This window comes from Amborella trichopoda, chromosome 8, assembly GCF_054954075.1.
Source record: "Amborella trichopoda isolate Santa Cruz 75 chromosome 8, AtrichopodaSantaCruz75HAP2 v2.0, whole genome shotgun sequence".
In the NCBI taxonomy this organism is placed as follows: Eukaryota; Viridiplantae; Streptophyta; class Magnoliopsida; order Amborellales; family Amborellaceae; genus Amborella; species Amborella trichopoda.
In genome coordinates this window covers 44,787,010-44,811,582 of record NC_142343.1, presented here as the reverse complement: position 1 = coordinate 44,811,582, position 24,573 = coordinate 44,787,010, and the positions used below count along the sequence as shown (strand labels likewise).

The 24,573-nt window shown below is 34.8% G+C and overlaps 1 long non-coding RNA gene across 2 annotated transcripts; it reads right to left on the bottom strand.

Moving 5' to 3' along the window:
• Positions 1 to 9,213: 9,213 nt before the first annotated feature.
• On the bottom strand, positions 9,214 to 17,993 carry LOC110007089 (uncharacterized). 2 transcript variants are annotated; one of them, XR_002280636.2, is made up of 4 exons: positions 17,165 to 17,743; positions 14,774 to 14,964; positions 14,443 to 14,679; positions 9,214 to 9,500 (listed from the first exon to the last, which is right to left on the bottom strand). It is a non-coding gene; the product is annotated as an uncharacterized LOC110007089 (long non-coding RNA). The 2 variants fall into 2 exon arrangements; XR_016060893.1 differs by lacking the exon at positions 9,214 to 9,500 and adding an exon at positions 17,786 to 17,993 and having other exon boundaries at positions 14,634 to 14,964; positions 17,165 to 17,221.
• Between the last annotated feature and the right edge of the window lie 6,580 nt (positions 17,994 to 24,573).

Here is a 24,573-nt window from a genome sequence, read left to right as displayed (position 1 = left end):
TAATCCCCATAGGGCTAGCCTAGCCCACCCCTACCCTGACTAAGACCAACCCCAGCCTTGTTAGGGACAGGACAGACCAGGCCAAATCAAACCTTATGAAAAAGAGAACAAAAAAAACTTAAGCAAAAAGGGTTATGCCGTGCCGAACGGAGGCAGGCCTGACCCTAACCCAATCTGGCCCACGTCCTACTTTTTGAGAGCGCCGGGCTGGACCAAGCTGCATGGCCCATTACAAAGCCTAGCCCTTGACTCAGCCAAACCTAACTCAATTTGATTATTCGGTCCACAGTTCTGGACCCAAACCTGACTTGCCGGTTCTAGAAGTTGGACCCAGCCGAACCCAAGTCCAGTCGACTTGTCGTCAACCCGACCCAATTGCTGCTCCTAGGTTTTCAAAAAGGAAAACTACATGGGATGTTTAATAATGCTAAGATGAAATTGAGAAAATAACAATAAAATTGTAACACCAAGATGGTGAAATATTCCCATTTAATATTAGGAGGGTAAAGATGAGATTTACTCTTGCCTTCGGTAAGAAAAATAGTATGGGATAATTTATGCAAGATATGTACAAATTGTTCTTTAAAATCCGGATGATTTTATAATATCAGGGATGTTCTTTAAAATCCGGATGATTTTATAAGATGGTTCGTATGTTTAATGGTTATTTTAACAACAAAATAACAAGGAAGTATGATTGTTGAAGACAAACTATTATAGTATATACAGCTGTTTTAGGTTTTAAACTATAATAAATTTTATTTTAAAATAATCAATGCCAATTTAAAATAAGAGAGATAAAAATTTAGGAAGGACTTGAGATATGGACGTAGAATTGTGTTTCCTTTCCACTTTTCTTGGAGTCTAGGAATGGGTTGGAATTAGGGAGAGACAAACTTACGGGCTAGAATATAAAACTTATATATTTTCCCTATCCAACCGTTAAATGGACGGTAGAGATGGTCCCAATCACAATGTGATGCCTCTACAGTATTATATTTTCCCAAAACATTTTGACACCAAATTTCGGGTGTCTGATCCTCTCTTAAACAGCCACCTGTGAAAAATATAAAACAAATATATGCGTTTGGATTCTATAGAGTTGAGGCTCTAAACAATCAAAATAAAGGGGCACCTTCAGATAGTATCAAGAAATATGGTTTCAATATTGGAAATATTTGTGATAGCCTTAAAATATATTTTCATATATAATTATAAAATTTAAAGTTTGAAGAATAGTGTATATCGATCATATCTCTGAAAGCTTGAAAATTAACGGTCAAAAAATGCATTAAAAGATCCACTATTTCCATAACTTGAAATCCATTTTTTTCTTATGTCCATGCATCTTGCGGTCGAGATGATAAATTTGAGGCTATTTCGACATCAAAACAACCTCTTCTACTGAAAATTTTCAGGTGCACCCTAATTTGATTGTTTAGAACCTCGCACTTAAATATAAAAAAAAAAACATAAAATGACTAAAATGCCCCTAAAATTTTCAGGGGTATTTTAGTTATTGTATTTTATTGAAAATATTTTATTTCAATATTTTTTTTAGGTGTTCCCCATTGAGATAATGGCACATACCAAATTTCATTTTCATATAATTCATAAAAATCTATTAAAAATAAAATACTCTGAGATGCCAGATCTAAATCAAATGATAAGTGGCTCACTTGATCTAAACTGGACAGCTGGATGGGGGGAAGTATATATCTTCTATACATTAAAAAAAGTATAGAAACATTTCTCTAAACTTATTCGATGTACTAAAATAAAGATTTAGAAATTACTTTCATTTCAAAGAGAGATTCTAAAAAAAAGTGAAAGTAAATATAAGTCAATACAGAGAGAAACAAAATTCACACTCCCATGGAGTAGCATGCCCCAACTCAACAACTCTTTCTCAATAGTTAGATCTTTTTGTGTACTTCTATCTAATCTAGGCTTCACAATAGTCAAATTCAACTCTTCAATTCCACATAATTCCAAACTACTCTAATTCCAATTCTTCATTCTTCCTAATTTCAAGCATCTTTCAAGATCCTCCCATAAAGATTGTTACCGATACCTCCAAATCAAGGGCTAAATTTGATTGTGATCTCGAATTTGTCCTTATAGAAACCTCCACTTGTTTGGAATAACTAATGTTTTCAAATAAATACATCCCTAAGCTGAGATAATTTCTAGGCACAAGACACACTAAGCTTGTCTCTAAACATAATCAATCCTCATTGCCAAACGCGCCCTTTTCGTGAATATGGGAAATTATATGACATGTATGTGCACAAATTTCTCAGAAAACAAAATCTGGGTTATGAAAGAGAATGGAAAATTGATCGAGTTCAAGAAGAGGATCTCGGTGAAAGAAGTTCTAGCCTCCTATCAAAGCTACAAACTAGTGCTCTATGGCTCAGATCAATCGATCATGCCAGACTCCGGCGAGCTTGAAGTGGGCCGGCTGTATTTCTTAGTGCCAGAAAAATTGGCTGGGTGCAATGAGGCTTATGAAGAGTTTAGGAAAACAGCTGAGGTTAAGGGACTGATAAGGTCTAGAGTGTCAAAGAAGGGGAATTATCCTGGGAAATCTCGGGAGCCCGACATAATTTCCGGTCAAGTGGTTATGGGGCAGCACTTTTTGTTTGAGGCCTCAGAGCTTCACAGGTCGCCAACTTGGAGACCGTCGTTGCAGACGATACCGGAGATTGCTTCGCCTCGTGTGACTGTCTATGTGATAGAGTCCACGTGAGAGTGAGTATGTGAGATGACTAGGCTTCTCTCTCTCAATCTCTATGTGTCACGTGCGCGTGTGTGTGTGCGTGTTTGTATGTGTGACAGTGTATGCAGGAACAAGAAATCTCTCTCTTGCACTGTGTGTGTGCACGAACAAGAAGGTTCTATCTCTCCCTCTCTCCTTATGGAGTTGCGGAACCAAACATCGTAACCATTTTGGTTGGTTTCCACAGTCCCATGACCATCTAATTCCATTTAAATTGGTTTACTATTACAAGAGACGATTGAAAACAATATGAAATGAGTAGTATCAACCATTTTGTGAGTCGTCGTTAATTGTCTCGTGAGGTGCATACATTTTGAGTATAATGAAACCGTTTATTTTTGGTATAAGAATGTCACAATTGTTTATACCCATCACATGTAAAATATGATAACTTGTGTGTGTCACAAAGTTCAAGAAAATTTATTTTGAGCTTTAAACTTGATCAATGGAATAAATGCGGCCACTCAATTGCACGTCCAATGATCAATATTAATTGTCACCACCTTATATCAAAGGTAAATACCCTCATTTTCTACTTTTCCATACATTTTCGTTGTATACGTTTATGCAAAAAAAAATAAAAATTATCCAATCTGACACAAAAAATTAATCTTTTGTGGCCCATTATTTCGCTAACAAATTCTTATGGCCTTGAGGTCTTTGAAAGGACCACAAAGGGTGGAAATCCCATCTGCACGCTATAACTTCAACATAGGAATTGTAGAGCATAACGGGATGGTTCAGGTTCGGGTCCGTCTAATCTGGATCCGATTAGATTGGGACAAATTTTGACACAGACTTACTTGGCCTCCTTCAAAACCCTACCAGGTTGAGCTTCGGATCTAGACATAAAAAGATATTAGCTAATTTATTTTATGTGTGTGTATGTGTTAGGTAGACCCCAGGTTATTAGGCTTGACCCAGATCCAGGGCCAACCCAGGTTGAGACCAAGTCAAGTGGACCAAATTCATTTACAAGGGTGGCAATAGGTCTGGTCTACTGAGACTTGGACCCGACCTGACTAGGTTGAACCTAGACCCAAGGTCGGGTCCAATGTGATTTGGACATGAACCCGACCCAAGCTGCAAGTCATTTGGACCTAGTTTAGACCTTAACCTAGGTTTGGTCTAAGTTATTTGACCCAAACTCGGGTTTAGAAATAAATAAAAAAATCTATTGTCTTATTTAGATTTAATATGCTTTATACTGGATTGATTTGAGACGAGTAGACTCCAACCCAAGGTCGGGTCCAATTCATTTGGTCTCATAACCAAACTGGCAGCTCCAAAAACCGGAACCATACCGGGTCGACCCTGCCCTATTGCCTCCCCTACTCAATTAGTCAAATCCAAACATCCAGGCCCAAACTTACACCCCAATTGGGTCAGGTTTATGAATGCACCCAACCCTTTTCTCACCTATCTATAAGACCATCTACATTTACTACAAGAAGCTCATAATCGTCCCCAATCGTTGAAATTGAAATCAGACAGTTGGACATACTTTGCTTCTGCACAAAGTCCAATAACATTTTAATCATCAGACTGTTTCAGTTCTCTGCACAAAGTCCAACAACAATGCAATCTGAGCAAATAAAACAGCTAATCACACATCCCCATGACTCAATCCACATACCAAAATTAAAAAGCCCAATCCCATATGTACAAATAATCCTATTGACCGAATTATTGGCTTATCACTTATGCCAAAAAATTAAACAGTTCCAACCTAATGGGGTGGCAATCGACCCAGGCTCGAGGGATAGATCCCATCTGGTCCGGGTATAGGTCCAACAATTGGTCCCAGCAAGTCAGGTCCGGGTTCTTAATCCTGGACCCAAACACCATTTGGGTTGGGGTTCAGGTTCAATTGGATACCAATCAGATCTAGATCCGATAATATCTCTTGGGTCCCAATATATGGAATATATTTAAAACTGTTAAATACATAGATATTTTAATTTTTGAGTTGGGTCTAAGTCCTAGTCCCATATCATTATTTGGGTTCAGGTCTGGATTTGGCTGGACCTAGACCAAACCCGGCCCGTGGCCACCACTACAACTTATAGCACCCTTTGAATCTCCACAAGTCTAATAAACGACACAATTTAGTGAAGAACTAGCCATCTTGGCCACATTATAGGCATATAACTTATGTCTTCAAGTGAATGACAAGATTCCTCTACAAGAAGAAAATCCAGAATTCCTCTAAAAGCACACTCTCAGATTTCTTAGCATCTATGAAGCCTCTTAGACCACCACACTTGGTGTTGAACTTGGTGACAGTTTAAATTCATTAGGTGCCCAAGACACCCCATGTGCCAAAGATTGATGCAACACTGTTCCTATGTGGGTCCCTTATATATGTGGGTCCCTTATATTGGGGTGTGGCTTATATCATAATGCAAAGAAATAGGGTTGTATTGAGCTGTACTATTGACTTCAAGTTAAACAATGTAGATTTGACACGTTTTTTTAAAATAATATAAAAAAATGACAAATATTTTAAAATAATACGAAATTTTCACCATTAAAATAAAATAAATGATATATGTAACTGCAACATCACTTGTATAAGTTCCAATCATATATATATTGAAGATAGAGACATACTGGAGACATGCACATTATCATACATGTCTCTAATATTTCCACAACTTCAATCATGTAAATTTTTTCCACAAAAGAAATGCTTCCTTAGAGGTAAATACAAGAAGCCCCTCAGTAAAAAGGACAGAGCCATCCCAAGCCATCGGATATGAAATCAAGCAACTCGGGGCACAACGATAATTGCTTCTGCAACCCAACAAAAGCCTCCTTAGATAATATGCTGCCATTTGGCATTACATCAGAGGAGTTGAGGTGTTCGTGCACTTTCAGTACAAAAACTATGTTACACCAGCTCAAATCATCATCAATTTAATGACATTGTGCATCGAACTCTTGACTAGGATCACACAATGAAAGGCAAAGCTAGGGTTTCGACCACCCACCTCATATTTGAGGTCCATCTCACGAACTAGCATCAAAGGCTTCCACAACAGTAGCTTTTCCTCCGGAAGCATGTTTGTTGATCTAAAGCAGCAAAATCGATACTACTGTATTGTGCTATAGTAACATGCTACCGTACTAATCGTTGTGCTTGCATATTATCTTAGCGCAGAGCCAATAGCTTGGGCTAGGGCTAGCAAAGAAGGAGATATGCAAGATCCAAAACAAGAGAAATATGCAAAAACTAGAGAGAAAAGGTGGACCACTTGTTACTCTAGGGTTTTGTATTTAAGTTCGTAACAATATTGTCCATTATGCTTGAGTACATCCTTTATATAGAAAAATCTTAAACAAGACAAAATACATGCCACCCATCAAATCTAGATATGAACCATTCTTATGAAGGATTCTAAACGAATAAAAAGACATCAAAGATTCTAAAAATTACTACTTATGCCCTCAGATAAATAACAAAACTCGACAAATAAATAAAAGACAAAAAAATCAATGACTCAACGACTAACTTGCCCTTTCGTGGTTCTTCTCATAAACTTTAAGCTTATCTCACTTGTTTCGATACACGAGCAATATTCCACGCTGCATCAAAATCCACAAGGGTTTATATGCGGGATTTCAAGTGCAGGACGAGGAGGGAGATACAAAAACACTAGATAAGTTTTCCAAAGAACAGGGAAAAGGCTATCACAAAGGGGCGTTGAAGGTTGGGCAGGCTGGTATTGAAACCATCCCGAAATTGGTTCTGTTTGATCGTTTATCAACCAAATTAGCAATCCAAATTGAGAATCGCCAGGTTTTGAAAGCATTAATTCCTACAAACCCTCCATAAACAAACAAACATGAAAGTATACATGTCATTTTCTTACAATACTACTTTTGAAAGCTATGTCACAACACTATAATCTTTGGCGATTTCTGTGACAAATATTACGGAATAATATTGAACAAAGACCCATTTTGTTGCGAATGTTTTATGGCCTCAAGAAGATTAGCAGAATCATCATCATCATAACCTTTTTTCAACAATTTAAAATTGCCTACACGCATCCTGGTATGTCGTTTTACTCTTACCAAAGCTTATACTACAATGAGAACATAAGTACCAAAATCTTTTCTCACTCTTACAAACCATGCGCTATTCCGCCAACCTCTTACCCTTTTTGGCCCACCACTCACAAATGTCAATCTCACAAAACCAATCTCACAATTGTCCTACAAAACTTAATTTTCAACTTTATTGATATGCGACGATCATATAAATCTCTGGTTGCACTTCTCTTGTTTGCCTGTCAACTCTAATTCCATATACAACATCTTCCTTAATCTCATCATATTTCTATGGACCCAAAAATATTGAAAGTCTCTTGATCGCCAATCATAACTACACCCTCCACTCTACTCCTATTGCCACTAAACTTGCATTCCAAATACTCTACCCCAATTTGATTAATTTCAAAATCATTAAATTTCAAATCATCCCTCGTATTGACATTGCTACGGGACGAAATTAGCAAATTGAGAAGCGAAAATGGCCAAAACTCAACATATTGCTTTTCACCATACTTCATACTTGCATGCACATACTTAAGTGTCAACGCATGGGAGCAAGCTTTGCCAGGGGGTACATGTCAGCCTAGAGGCTCAGGCCAGGCTTATTGAACAATATAACCACCCTTGACCATTAGATATGAAAATGGGTGACTTTAGGACCAAACTCAAAGTTCAAAATAAAATGTATCGAACTTTGTGATACATCAGAGCTATAAGAGTTCGCATTGGATGGATAAAAGTAATTGTAACCACCTTGTTTAAAAAGTAAATGGCCTCATTGTATCCTACAGAAAAATATTACTTTTATGACATATTTTCGAATATAACATATTATACGAGACTTTCAATCCCAACCCAAAACAAGATTATACGACATACATTTGGTACCTCTAAGCTACAATAAAGACATGCAAGAGAAACCCTAGTCCACAATATTTACAAACTGACGTATTAGACAAAATTTTAAAGGCGGTAAGACATGCAAGTTAGCAACAGAATACGTATGTTACTCACACATCGGAGCAACATAGACGCTCTCTCCAAACTAGGGGTGGCAACGAGCCAGGTATGGTTCCAATCCCACCGATCCTAGAACCAAATAGTACTCGGATCCAAATTTTTTATCCATACTCAATCCCCTTGGGTCCCAAGTCTGGTCGAATCCATTGCCACCCAATAACTGAAATCTTTTTCATATTTTTTTTTCATTATTTTACCATCACATAGCCAATGGTTGAGGGTCCTTTTCTTTTGCCAATAATATTAATATGAACACCTAGTGCGAGCCACAAGACATTATTACCATAATATACCCTATAACTATAGCTTCGAGTCGAGTCCAGCCTGACTCAGAGCCAAATAGTATTTAGGTCCAAAATTGGAACCCATACCCAAACCCATGGTCAGGTCTACCCAACCAACCCAGGGACAGGTCAGGTCCATTGCCACCCCATCTCTACTTGAGTGGATTTTACCTGTGGAAGTTCAACAACAAACAAAGATCGACTCAACGATAATTCTCACAAGAGAAAAAACAATCAAAAGTGGAGTAATTTGATAAAAAAAAATCACGAGTTAAGTAATTCAATACAAATATCTCGGCTCCCCATAACAAGAGTATATCTAACAAATTTTGAAAATTCTTCCTTTTCATTACATAAAAAGCTCAATTTCGAAACATTATTCGTTTCTATTACATCAAAGCAAAATAGTTTATATAAGGTCGGAACCATAAACTGCAACACTACGGATGCACCTATAAAATCCATTGGAAAAGGTAATTTTAATGTTGAAATATCCTCTAATTGATCATCTCAACATAGATATGTATGACAATGGAAAAAAAAAAGAAGTATTTTGAGTACCGCAAATAATACATCTTCACAACACATTTTCTAAACCATCTATTTTCAAGATTTTTATATATTTATAGACCTTGCTTTTAATCATTTGTGCAGTTTAAAATTTTTTAGTAAGATATGAAACGAGATTTTGAGGGAATCCTAAGAATACTTTACATCAATAATATATGTTACGATAAAATTGGATTGTTTGGGGTTGCAACCTTATGGAAACCACAACCGACATAAAAAGATCAAATTCAAAGCACTATCCTTTTCTAGCCCATAAAAATAAAATTTCAAAATGCATTCTTTTTAAGTACAGAAAAATTTAACGCGACAATTTTCCAATTGTCGAAGAGATCACATCTCCAAAAGCTGAAGTCCAACAATTATTCCAATATGAGGCTTACCAGATGGAGTAAATGCACTATATAATCATTTGGCATTTGATCATTAAAAGAACATTAACCACATATTTAGTAAAAAGAGGAAGCATCCTCATGGAACACCCAGAATGAGAGACTTGGATTCAGTCCAAAAATCACTGCTTTCTTTAGATTAAGCAAGCAAATTGTATAGAGAGACAGACCAAACTGGGGACATGAAAAAGTTCAGCGCGGATCCGAAAATTTCAAGATGCAGTGTGGCAACAAATCACAATTCAAAATTACAAAAAAGTTGAGCTCCAACTTCAGCAGTGTCAAGGGAAGGCGAGATCGAGGCATTAACAAGAACTGGAAATATCCATATTCAATCCATGAAGTATCTCCAATTTGCTACTCAGTATGAGAACGAACTATGAGCAAGAATCTCCCCTAATAGAATACAGAGGTGAGAGAATTAAAAATATGCAAAACAACAACGCGAACTCACCTACTAAACATCAAGTTCGAAAGCGAGGAATGAGAAGATCCATTTTGCACAGTGAGAGAGAGAGAGAGAAAGAGAGAGAGAGAGAGATAAGTATGTAGTAATTTTAATACCATTTGCAAGAGACCATCAAACCGACGCCAATATGATAGAGAAAGGACAGTATAGATACACCTACCCAAAAATTACAGTATATATGCCTAAAATTTGTAGACAAAGAAACATCCATCTCTACATAAACTTATAAAAAGATGAATAGCAATTATAAAGGAGAAAAATACCAGAAACAAGATACCTTGTAAGAAAGGAAAAAGGTATAAAACAACCAACGCCTTATTTTTAGCAAAACATAGAGAAAATCATAGTTTGAGGACATGAAATTGTCGTTCGGTTTAATAAAATTGTCCAACATTTTACAATAAAAAATTATCGATAACCCAAAATTGAACGTTGCATGAAATTGGAAGAGAGATTTCGAGAGAGAACGGAAAAAAAATGGAAGAAAAATAAAATTAAGAAACCAATCTCTCTCCCAATCTCTAAACCCATTGTTTTCTACTCACTCCCGATATCTCTCTCAGCCCATTTTCCACTCTCCAAGCCCATTTTCCCCTCTCTAGAGAGAGGGGAGACGAGTGGATTGAGAGAAAAAGAAAAAAAAAAAAAAAACAACAAGTAAAAAGAGTATGAGGCTGAACAAAGAGAAGGAAAGAAGAGAACGATATTTTAATCTTAATATTTTTTTACTTTTGACAGGTGGTAAGTATAAGAAAAAAAAACTAGTGTATTGTCATACTAACAATATCAAGGGGAGGATGTCTACAAGATTCATTATGAGGTTATCTATAATTTTCCAAAAAAACCTTATGCAAATAGCCCAAAATTTTTTAGAGTTGCTATATCTAAAGTGCCAAAATTTACAAATTACAAAAAGTAAAAGCCAAATTAAAATGCTTACCCCTCGTAACATTATTAGTGTCTTAACACTTCTTTCTTTTCTTTTTTTTTTTTTACACAAAATGATATATTATTTCTATGTTGCGAGAAAACCTATTATTGTTCTAACACAACTTAAAAAAGACATCCTTGGTTACTAGCATTTTGCAATAATTTGTCTTCTTTCTATTTAGATAAAAATATACTAAATTTTAAATGCATTGTTTCTATGAAAATAAGGAAGAAACAATCCTACACAGACTTATTTATTGTTTAAAATTCAAATATTCCATTATTAGTCTCTAATATTATACTTTAAAATTCTGGTTTCATTTCAACTCAACTGAAGAAACACAATGCCAATTTCGTTGTTAGTGTTCTGAATTCGTTTTTACAACAATGATTATTTTTTTTTTTTAAACAAAAAAGAAACACACTACCCTTCCAATTCTCTTATAATCTATTTACAATATTGTTATTCCATTATTAGTGTTATCCGCTACAGAACTTATAAATAACTTAAAATGCCATTATTTCCTAATTGGTCTTTTACATTATTTTTCACATTATTTGGCTTATAACCACGTAAATATGAATAATAGTACTTTTACATACCAATTACCCAAGTATACAAAAATTAAACTACCTATCATATACCATATTTATTTTAACTTTTTAAGATATGGGTGTGGTTTACATAAGGTTTCAACCTCAAACAATCGCACACTCAAATGATGTCATAAAATGCAATATTATAATATCCAAAACTTCAAAAATATTTAAACCAAATAAATTTATGAATAAATAAAAATCATGAAGATAAACCATCAAATATAAAGATCGCCGCAAGTTCCAGATTAGGGCTTTCCAGCATTTAAACAACCTTGTCGAATGGATTTTAAATGAGCACTTTATTTCCCGAGTATAAAGTTGGCATCTTGTATAAACTCTTTTACTAAGACATGGTTATTAGTATTTTTGTTTATTTTTCACAATATTATTATATTTTCATATTAATGAGAAACACATTATTGTACTTCTTATTAATTAAGAAATTGTTAGCACTTTCTGCTTTTCTTTTTCACAATAATTATCTAATTCCAACAAAAACAAGAAACAAGACTCCATTTTTAATACTCGAGAATTACTTTAAAAAACAACATTTCATTATTAGTGTCATGCTATATGTATCACCAAATTTATCTTATGTCCATATAAATACAAAGTAAAGTACATTTCTAATATATGTTATCCCAAATTTAATTGAGTGTTTTGCTCATGTCAAGTAGAACTTACTACTCTTTTGCAACTTTTCAATTATTTAAGATGCTCGCAATTCCATTTTGTTTATTTTTCACAATACTATTATATTTTCATATTAATGAGAAGCACATTATTGTACTACCTATTAATTAAGAACTGTTAGTACTTTCTTCTTTTCTTTTTTGACAATAATTATCTAATTCCAACAAAAACAAGAAACAAGACCCCTTTTTAATACTTGATAATTACTTTAAAAAACAACATTTCATTATTAGTGTCATGCTGTATGTATCACCAAATTTATCTTATGTCCACATAAATAAAAAGTAAAGTACATTTCTAATATATGTTATCCCAAATTTAAATGAGTGTTTTGCTCATGTCAACTAGAACTTACTACTCTTTTGCAACTTTTCAATTATTTAAGATGCTAGCAATTCCATTTTGTTTATTTTTCACAATATTATTATATTTCCACCTATTAATTAAGAAACTGTTAGTACTTTCGTCTTTTCTTTTTTTACAATAATTATCTAATTCCAACAAAAACAAGAAACAAGACCCCTTTTTAATACTTGATAATTACTTTAAAAAACAACATTTCATTATTAGTGTCATGCTTTATGTATCACCAAATTTATCTTATGTCCATATAAATAAAAAGTAAAGTACATTTCTAATATATGTTATCCCAAATTTAATTGAGTGTTTTGCTCATCTTTTCAATTATTTAAGAATAGCAATTCCATTTTGTTAATTTTTTACAATATTATTATAATTTCATATTAATGAGAAACACATTATTGTACTACCCACTAATTAAGAAACTGTTAGTACTTTCTGCTTGTCTTTGTTACAATAATTATCTAATTCCAACAAAAACAAGAAACAAGACTTCTTTTTAATACTTGATAATTACTTTAAAAAACAACATTTCATTATTAGTGTCATGCTTAAGGTATCACCAAATTTACCTTATGTCCACATAAATAAAAAGTAAAGTACATTTCTAACATATGTTATCCCAAATTTAATTGAATGTTTTGCTCATGTCAACCAGAACTTACTACTCTTCTGCTACTTTTCAATTATTTAAGATGCTACCAATTCCAAATGTTTTGCAATATACTTTACAATAAATGTCTTATTTCTAGTTACTTAAAAAATATTTTCTATACTTAATAATTGATCAAGATATTATTAATTGTGATGGAATTTCTTCAAGCCCATTACAACTTGTTGGTCATGTTCCCTAAAGAGTACCCACCTGCAAAAAGTGAAACTCCTTAACAAAATACAAAGTGTGATTTCCACAAAAGGCACATGCCTGCCAAAACCACTCTTCCATAATTGGTAAATTCCATAACCCAAAAGCTTCAAAACTATAAACCCTAGAGTTTCAAAGCTTGCATTCAGAATATAATATGCGGTTCTTTTTTTTATTGAGCTATGCGAAATAGATATGACATTCATCTTAAACTGTAAATAAATATATATATAAAGTATGTTTAAAATGAACATAAAAATATAGATATACAACATATGTGTTGAGAAAAAACAAGACCAAACTGGTTTATTAAATACTTAATGGACCAAAAAGGAGGGAATAGTCCTATATAAAAGTTAATTAAAAAAGAGTAAGAGTGGCAATAAATATTCAACATTGTGGGGGAACACCCCCAGGTACTGTAACATTTCAAGTACAGAGGGGGAGTACTTTTTGGATTAGATAGGCTGTTAGAGAGAGAAAGAGAGAACTGTGTTAGAGAGAGAGAGAGAACTGTGTTAGAGGGATGACATTTTTGAAAGAGGAAAGTTCAGATAGATTCAGATTCAGTAGAGAGAGAGATGGAGCATTCCCAAATAGAGCTTCTTGAGGAGAGAGAGTGCATGTAAGAGAGAAAGAGTTCAAAGAAACATAGGAGAACCACTAAGACATTCAGATTCATCAATGAGAGATTGGGCATTCCCAAAGAAAGAGCTTCTTCAAGAGAGATTGTGCATGTTAGAGAGACACATTCAGATTCATCAGGAGAGAGAAAGCTTCTTGAAGCGAGAGAGAGAGAGTGCATGTTAGGACAGAAAGATGGCTTCAATGATAGATAAATGATAAAAAAAAAAAAAAGTTCAGAGAGATACGAGAACACATTCAGATTCATCAGGAGAGAAGAACAGGGGCATTTCCTAACAGAAAGCCTCTGGAAGAGAGAGAGAGAGAGAGAGTGAGAGTGCATGTTAGAGAGAGAAAGACGACGGCAAGTTGTAATATTTTTAAATAAATCCCCTGTACTTACAGGCATTCCCAGAGAGAGACATTTTATTATAAAGAAAGAGAGAAACCAAGTTCTAATAACTCTTAACAGAACCCCTGTACTTACATAGGCGCTCCCAGAGAGAGACAGCTTATTGAAAAGAGAGAGGTTACAGGCATTCCAAGAGACAAAGCTTATTGAAAAGAGAGAGAGGTCACAGGAATTCCTAGAGAGAGATTACAAGCATTCAGAGAGAGAGAGAGATTACAGATTACAGGAGGGAGAGAGAGGGAGATTACAGGAGAGAGAAAGAGAGTTTACAGGCATTCCAATAAAGAAAAAGCTTATTGAAAATAGAGAGGAGAGAGAGAGGAGAATGTTAGAGAGAGAAAGACGGCAGGCTCCAAAAATATTAAAATGGGATCACTGTACTTACACTCGAGCATCGAGGCCGAAGTGACGAGTGTCAACAATCCATTTGATTAAATGAGGGGCGGTGTCCGCCAGCTGCTCAAACATCATATCATCCATCCTTCCAAGGCGCACCGCTCTCTCTCTCTCTCTCTCTTTTTAGTGTAACAAAATTGTACGACAGATTTTAGAGAGAGAAAGAGAGGAAACACATTATTAGGCCAAATTTATAAACCGCCATTGAAGAGAAACCAAATTGCACCTGAACATTAAGAGAGAGAAAGAGATTGCACTTAAACATGTGTGAGGGGGGGGGGGGGAATGCAGAAAGCACTTGAACTAGAGAGAGAATGCACATGTAGAGGGAGAGTGTGCATCAGATAGAGCCCTAGAGAGAGAAACTCCAGTTTCACACCATGAGTTTGCAGTAAGAACTACACGAAGAGAGGGGCACAAGAGAGAGAATGCACTTGAACTACACGCTAGAGAGAGATTGCACTTCAAAACATGAGAGGAAAATCTAGGCTTCATTGCACCTGCACCACAACTGTGTGAGAAAGATAGTATCAGATATGTTTTTTTTTTTTTTTGGGGGAGAGAGAGATCATTAGAAATTAAGAGAGAAAATCATCAGAAATTAAGAGAGCAATATCACGAGAAAATAAGAGGGGGAGAAAACCACAAAAGAGTTACAACGGGGAAAACTAATAGCGTACTCAACTTAATAATCCCAAGGAGCTGAAGCAACAAAAGACTGTAGTTTCTCTCTCTAGAACTTCATACTAGTTATTCATATAAGAAGTAAGGTTAATACTTCCAAAGATAAATGTAAATCCTCAATTCTGATATTGTAATGAGATATACCAAGAGAGGGAAACTGGATTTACCAGTTAAGAGAGTGAGACCTTACCGTATCAAACTTTTTGAAAAAAACTGCAAATATGAAGAGAAATCAGTTCATTTGAATAGAGAACTAGAAGCCCAATAAAAGCAAAATCAATTGAGTTGGGCATTTGAATATATTGTAATGTCTCTCTCTCCAGCTAAAAGCTCCCCAAACATAACTCATAAACAGAGGAGAGAGAGAGAGAGAGATGAGAGTGAGAGATGAGAGAGAGAGAGGGAGCTCCCTTCAGTCCAAGAATGGTGAGGCAAGGGTGAAATTTATCTCCCGCATCATTCACAAATTTAAAGAGTAGAGAGAAAAATCACGGCCTTTCTACCAATTATTTGAATGAATGAGTCGGCAGATAATTCGACCCCTAGACACCAACCATAGGTGGACTAAAGAGAGCTCCCTCCGCAAGTCCCAATTTTGCATGTAACCAAATATGGAAGCTATGAAAATTCTGGATTGAGAAAGAAATAACACACTTCATTCTACAATTTACAGAAAGAATTAGAATAAGTGTGCATGTAATTAGGGTGAGAAAGAAAAAATACAATTCATATTACAGTTCTACAGAAAATCTTGGGAAAATTTTGCATGTAACTAATACTAAAGCCATTAAAGTTGTAGAGTAAGAGAAAATACACCCCATTCTACACTTCTATAGAAAACCTTAAGATGAATAGTTAGCACACCAAATCAAAAAGACCATATCAGAAGACATTATTAAAGTACAGAAAACTGAAAAGCCATGAATATGCATGGTGCAACCTGTAAGCACAGAAATACAAGAGAGAGAGAGAGAGAGAGAGAGAGAGAGAGAGAGAAAGAGAGAGGGAGAGAGGGAATGAGCAATACAAGAAAACTAATAGAGGATGAGTTATTAAACACAACAAGCAGTGAGAGAGGGAGAGATCATGGCAAATTACAGTGAGAGATCTTTTGCATCATGTATTGAAAACTTAAACTGAGACATATATTAAGTGAGAGAGAGAGAATGATTCAGATGAAGATAGGGGGTAACTATTTACTGTCAGAATGAGCATTCATAAAGGAGATTGATTGATGCTCAAACTTAACTATGAAGAGAAGCAAAGGAGAAGAATTAAACAGAGGATTCATCAAGATAACCAAAAGGAGCATCTAAGACACTTGTGAGATAATCCTCTCTCTCTTCTCTTCTCTCTCTCTCTCTCTAACATCATAAGGAGCAACAGTTAGACATCATGTCATAATCAACAAAGTTTTTTCTTAACTACACAAATCCCAGTATGTCATTCTGCTCTATCCGAGGGTCATAGACCCCATAAGTCCCCATATCTTATCTCACTGTACCTTAACCCCATTATTCTAAGAAACACAAAATAAAAATATCAACACCTACAATCTCTAGAACCTGCACTTTTACAAGATTAAACATCCCTAATCTCTCTGAATCCATGAATCAAATCTGAAAACTCTAGAAACCCTAGTTTAGGCCAATCTTCAAAAGCACAAAAGACAAACTTCAAAAGCACAAAACTATAAAAAAAAAAAATCAGGAGGCTGTGGAGAGAAAAGTAAACTCTATAGCTCAAGATCCATCAACAGAAAAGGAAAACAAAAAAAAAAAAAAAGTATATGTATAAATATTCCCTTCTTGGCCTCTCTTCTTCGCATTCAAAACCCTAATCTGGCCATTGCCAAATTACAAGAATCAAACAGTACAAAAACAAAGAAAAAACATTTTATTAAATAGAGAGAACCAAGAAGAAGATATTGGAGAGCTCTCATATTCCTATAAATTCAACAAGCTAAAATAAATAACCATTTTATTAAAAAACCCTAAACCAGACAAACCTGGTGAGAGAGAACTCACTTTGAATCCTCCATTAAAATGAAAACCAACAAGGAAAAACAGCATCCATGACCGGACCTGGACACCCATTGCACAAAAACCCATGTTAAAGGTTTCCATTAATGGAAACCCTAATCCTGTATTACACTGCAAGCAGCCAAATAAATCAGCAAAAAGTGGACCGCTCATACACACAAATGGGAAAAAAAATATATATGTAAAATAAATTTAACAATAGAATAGAAAGACATTGAGTGTGTATAGAGATACTGTACTGAAAGATTTAGAGAGAGAATAGGGATAAGAGACAATACTCCGTTTCTCTCTCTAAAGGAAACATAAGGATATGAAATAGAAACAAGCGATTAAAGATAGAAAACGATTGAGAGAGGGATTGGAGATGAGAGAGAAAAACAGATTAGTAAAACTCTAGAGAGAGAGTACAGATGAGGTAGAGATAAAGAGTAGGGATGATAAAGTAGAGAGATTGAAGAGAAGAGAAAAGGAAAGAGATACACAAATGTGATAGAAAGGAAAACCAGAGAGAGATAGAGCTTTCCATGGATGGAAGCAAGAGAGAGAGAAAGAAGATAGATAGATAGATAGATAGATAGAGAGAGAAAGAGATAGAGAGAGGTGCACATGAAGCTCCCATGCAGAAGGGGGGGTCGCTTTCACATGGGAGTCAGAACCCTAAGTGGGTTACACTTTTTTTACAGAAAGAAACTGCAAAAATCTCTGCAAAAATCTGCCAAATCCAAGCCAAGCAGGGGATGAGGGTAAAGAGAGAATCTGGGGGCTGGTGCTCTTCTTGGACAAACAGCGAGAGTTTTACAGATCTAGAGAGGGTGAGTCCCATAAATATAGCCCTTAATTTATAGTGAGAGAGGGGCTAATATGCATTGCCTCAAGTCTAGAGAGAGAAAGAGGCTAATATGCATTTGCTGAAGTTTAGAGGGAGAGATAGAGGCTAATATGCATTAGCTAAAGTCTAGAGAGAGAGGCCAATATGCATTGGCTAAAGTCTAGAGAGAGAACGAGGCTAATATGCAATGGCTAAAGTTTAGAGAGAGAGAGGCCAATATGCATTTGCTAAAGTTTAGAGAGAGAGGCTAATATGCATTAGCTAAAGTGTAGAGAGAGAGGCTAATATGCATTGGCTAAAGTATAGAGAGAGAGGCTAATAATATGCGTTGGCTAAAGTCTAGAGAGAGAGGCTAATATGCAATGGCTAAAGTTTAGAGAAAGGCTAATATGCATTGGCTAAAGTTTAGAGAGAGAGGCTAATATGCATTGGCTAAAGTTTAGAGAGAGAGGCTAATATGCTTTCGCTAAAGTCTAGATAGAGAGAGACCAATATGCATTGGCTAAAGTGTAGAGAGAGAAAGAGGGCAATATGCAATGGCTAAAGTTTAGAAAGAGGCGCTAATATGCATTTGCTAAAGTTTAGAGAGAGAGAGGCTAATATGCATTTGCTAAAGTTTTGAGAGAGAGAGAGGCTAATATGCATTTGCTAAAGCTTAGAGAGAGAGAAGGGCTAATATGCATTGGCTAGTCTAGAGAGAGAGAGGCTAATATGCATTAGCAAAAGTTTAGAGAGAGGCTAATATGCATTGGCTAAAGTTTAGAGAGAGAGGCTAATATGTAATGGCTAAAGTTTAGAGAGTGAGAGGCTCATTTGCATTGGTTAAAGTCTAGAGAGAGAGGCTAGTATGCAATGGCTAAAGTTTAGAGAGAGAGAGAGGCTAGTATGCAATGGCTAACGTTTAGAGAGAGAGAGAGAGGCTTGTATGCAATGGCTAAAGTTTAGAGAGAGAGAGAGAGAGAGAGAGAGAGGGTAGTATGCATTGGCTAAAGTTTAGAGAGAGAGAGAGGGGGTAGTACCATATGTATAGCTATTAATAAAGCAATAGTATCGACAGTGTGTAACAGACAGTGATGAGCTAATTGTTCCACTTTCGACAGTTTCAGTCAAATACATTACAGGATTTTTTGTGGCTGTTCCCAAAATTGCCCTTCATCTTTACTGAAAATGTCTTAAAAAACCCTCAAAAGTTTCCCTAAAAGACAAGGGTTCTATGTGGCCAGCCCGCGTATTGTAGAAATATACGCTTGACAATATTTTTTAAAAAAAAATATAATTTAATCTTCATCTTTAAAGAATGTATAAGGAGGTCATGAATATGAAAAAAATAAAAAATAAAAAATAAATATAATAACTATATTAATAAAACATTTGAAGTGTTAGTTACACTTGTTTTTGGATAGACCACCTATTTACAAAGATGCATGCTTTATACCTCTGGACCTCATATTGTAGAAATACAATCCACTCGAAACAATTTTCTTTCGCTAAATCCCTAAGTTTGAGAAGTTTACATGAGGTTGGAGCTTTAAACAAAGAAAAAGCTTATATAATAAAGGTGAGGCCCTAAACAATCAAATTAAGGCCTACCGTAAAAATTCACTAGAAAGGCTATTTCGATCTTGAAAAATCTTCAATTTCATTATCTCAACCTCTAAATATATGGATATGAGAAAAAATAGATTTCCATTCGACCATCTTGTAATATATTATCTAGACTGTCAATGCATCCTATAATGCATTATATGGGTTGTCAATTTTCAATATTTTCAAGTATTCATAAATATGTTCGATCTACCCTGTTTTTTTTAACGTTAAATTTTATAATTAGATATAGCATAGATTTCCATGCCATGCAATGCAATTATTTCGTTAAACAAAGTAACCATTAAAAATATTGTAATTGAAATAAAATATAGTAGGTGATGCATCACATGAAGTAGTTTTAGGTTTTGGAGAAATATGGCTAATTTTTTAAAAAAATTATGAAGCTTTGGGATGGTTTTGGTTTAATCCCGTGGTTTACTTTAAATACGACTTATTTGAAGTACTATTTAAGAAACATTTTAAAAGTGTGCCCATTCTCAAAGGAAATGGTTTATATAGGGGTGAGGCCCTAAACAATCGGTATAGGCCATAATTTCACTAGAAGAGGTTATTTTGATATTAAAAAATCTTCAAATTGATAATCTCGACTTCCATATGTATATATATATGAGAAAAAATGGATTTCAGGTCTTAGAAATAAGTCATCTTGTAATTCATTTTTTGGATGGTCAATTTTCAAGATTTTTAACTGTTCATAAGTATGCTCGATCTGAACTATATTTTAAGCTTTAAATTTTATAATTAGATATGAAAAAAAAATTCATAGCATCATAGAGATTTTCAGTAATGAAACAACATCTTTCGGCACTATTTGAACGTGCACTTTACTTTGATTGTTTAGGGCCTCAGCTTAATACAAACCACACCCCTTCTTAAAATACCTTAAAAAAATGTTTTTTTTTTCTTTTAAACAAGAAGATGAAATATATAAATATTAAATTATTATTCAGATGATCTCTAAAACTGTTATTATAAATCAAATTAAAGTTCTTTATTTGTTTCTCTCTTGGCCCATCAGACCAAATTCCTATTCATCTCTCACCATTTTTCTCTACTCTTGTCCTTCATCTTCCACAACCCGAATATCATGCTTCTCATCTGATTGTCCTCGTTCAGTTTCAGTTTGTGAGATGAATTTTACTTGTTAAAAAATGATAGGATCTTAATAATTTGATGATGTTATAGTATTTGATTACTTAGATTATAAACCTATGGTTCATTGTTTTTTTTTTGTGGGTAATTCAGTGTGGAATACGGGCTTCTACCCGTTTTTTCAGATAGATTAAGGAGTTAGCTTTTTTTGAGTGAGGGTTGTCCACAAGATTGAAACTACAACATGATAACTAGATATGGGGGTGTAACCACCACGACCCAACCTCTGTCTTACATTTCATTGTTTTAATTGTAATTCATTATTTTACTAATGACTCTATACCAATTCATATATACCCATTTTTATTTTAAGTATGTTTTTTAGACAAATCCAAGTTACTCCAGTATTTTTCTTAATTTTTCGACATTCCATAATGTTTTGCTCCTTTTACCACACAGTTTTCCTGACCCAAAATCGAATTGATCAGATTTTGTTTTCCACAAATTTATTACCTCTAGGCCACTTACTAACTACAAGAGAGGCATAAAAGGGGGCTCAGCATTTCTTCTTAGAAATTGGCCACCTCAAATCCATCCTATATTCATCTAAAATATTTATTCTTGGAAACTAGCCTTTTGGGAGACCCCAAATCCATCCTATATTCATCTAAAATTGTTTACTTGTAGTAAGTGTCACTAAATTTCACCAAATTTTCCTACAATGGCATGAACTATGAAATCCATTATTCTAGAATCTTCATAATAGAGCAAAACAAAAAGATTTTGGCCAGTTTTGGCAGTAATATTCCTTCCTGGATTCACACTACACCTACCCACCAACAATGGCTCCTTTCACACCATAGTTTTAAAATGCATCATGTGCTCAATGTCCAACGCGCATAACAGTCTCTCTCCAATTGTTCCATCTGATCAACTACTAAATTGATTTGATTGTTGAACTGCAAAACTCATTTGGGCTCCGCGCTCTTCCAAACCAACCAACCTTGGTGGTTGTTGTCTTTCGGCCGATCCTCTTTCGATTTGGGTGGCGTAGGAGGTAGACTTTGTAAGAACCCCTTTTTTTAATTCAATTCATTAATAAATGATTCAAAAATGAATTAGACGTTGGTCCCTTGTGTATTATTTTCTCTCCGTGACGGATACGTTGAGGATATTTCATCTTTCTTTTTTTAAGATGGTGGTCAAAGTTTTTTTTGGTCAAATACTTATCAGGTTTTTTTTGTTTTGTTTTGTTTATATGTTAACTATTTATCAATTTTTACTTGAAAATACTACTTTTTTCCAATAACGTAATATTCTTATTTTCTTGACATGTAATTTTTTCTTTTAAATTTTTTCTAAATGCGCAATGAACTATTTAGCATGATACATTTGTTTATTTAATTATGATAAGCCCATCTCATACACATGTTCATGAGTTGGAATAGTTGAAAAGCAGTAAAATATTTAGTGCAAATAACTTAAGTTTATTTTGATAAATTCCCTTGTTCAAAATAAAATGTTACATGGCAGTAGTAAGTGTCAGATTTGCTTATCGTCTTCATAATGTTTCTTATGCTACAAATAAAAGGGAATTTACATAAAGAGATGGAAACATGAGCCATCTACTTCGGGGGGACACAAACCTTCCATTTGGTGGATGGTGGATCTATACTTTTATTCAATGCTTCAACATTTAATTGAATATTTATGCCAGCTAAACCCTGTAATTGAGAAGACATAACATAGCCTGAATTAGAATCAAACATACTATTATGTTATCAACTTTTTTACCAAGTTCTAGGTGATTTTCATTATTCGTGATTTGGATTAGGATGATCCATATTTGTAAAATAAGCGGATGATCCAAAACCTGGTTCCATATTTTAAACTATTGATTTAAAAAAATTGTTATTTCTAAGCTTATCCTCCAACTATATATTGTGGAAACGTATATAATGAGACCATTTACTTTTGGTACAATGAGATCACGACTATTATTGACAGTTAGATGCGAATTCGGGTGGTTGAGAATGTGTTAGTAATTGGATACAATGTCTAAAATAAAATTTCTCAAATGTTGTGATACACTTCAATCCATTAAATATCATATATAATGACTACGAATGATTGCGACCTCTATGTATCAAAAATAAATAGTCTCATTATATACAATCCCATATATTGCTCTAATCCACTTAGCTTGCAAAACTTTTTCCCACATTCTTTAGGTTTTCTATAAAAAAAAAGAAGTACAAAAAACCATATTTTAAACCAAATTGGGTGCAATTTGGATTCAGCTGAAATATTGAAATCGGATTAATGAAACTGCAAATTTTCTAGTCTTGGTACCCTTCTTGCAAGGAAAAGTGCAGACCCAATGCCTTTTCACCATAAAGGCATCACATAAAGTAAATGTTATGGAGCCTTAGGGCCCAATGAAACAATAAATGCAGCACTTGTAGACCTTTCTACAGTGTGAATCATTTGAAATTGAATTGTATAGATGAGGTTTTGGTACGGGTGCAGTCATATTAGATTAGATAAGGCTTCACCCTAAACCCTACGTGGATAGAAGTTTCTATAAAGCCTAGGCTTTATGAAAACAAAATAAAACCTCACTTCAAATTCTTGTCTAGAAAATACTTTCGGCAACGAAAATCTCCATGAAGGATCTCAATCAATTTCCAACACCGACAATTAAATTTCAAACTAAAGAATCTGTATAGATCTTGCAGATCTAGGAACTGGACGGTCTAGATAATTTGTTAAAATATACATGATTTTTAGAGCTTAATATGTTCAAGCCGAGTAATCGATGTAGAGGTTTTCCAATACTTGAATCGTAAATTTTGTGAATTACGAGGTGATGCTTTACTTATTTTGATAGGATTGCAGTCCTATCAAACCATTTCCCTATTGGAAAACCTTGTGTAGTCGGCATATTGGTTTTTGCTCCTAAATGTGGAATTTAAAACTCTAGATATTATGCAGATACTGTAGATTTGTGAATAATTAATATGAAAGGTCAAAAGAAAAAGTATTACAAAATAAACCATCTCTACATAAGAAGTCCGCTTTTATCTTCAAGATCCATGACCGTCGATGTAAAGATAAATAGTTTGCGAGTTCCAACACAACTTTATTTTAATCTTTTTTCAACCTGATTCGAGGAGAGGCTATATAAAACTTAGGTATTGCAAAATACTTTCCTTTTGGGCAGAGGAGGTTTCGTAATGTTGCAATTAGTGCGGATTTTTTTTTGTAAGGTTATGGTTATGGACGGGTTATGGTACACCAGCCGACATACTCTATTCAAGTATGGCCCCTTTCAAAGTTCATGAATCTAAAATTTTAATGATCTATAATATTGACCACCAAGATCATTGACATGAAAAAAAACAAAATTTAAAGATAAATGATTTGAAACTTTGTTTTTAAGTTGTTTTTTAATCATTCATTTTAATGCTTCTAAAAGTAAGACGCAAAGACTCGGCAGTTTTGCATCAAGGAGGGCCTCTTGATCACTGAAGGTCATTTCATCTTCTAAGTACGAAGAAATACGGAAGGAATGCCTTAAAGAGTGCCATGACACACAGTGGGCTAGACACTCTGGCATGCAGTGCACTTTGGCCCTACTAGAAAGGGACTATTGCTGGCCATACATGGCGGATGACATGGAAGAATATGTGAGGACTTGTCTCGTTTGCCAACAAGACAAGGTAGAGAGAGCCAAGCAAGTGGGGCTACTCGGGCCCCTACCTGTCCCAAGTAGGCCTTGGGAGAGCATAGGACTGAATAATTAGCTTGTTAAAGATGGGGGAGCTAGTATCCATCATGGTCGTGATGGACCGATTATCAAAGT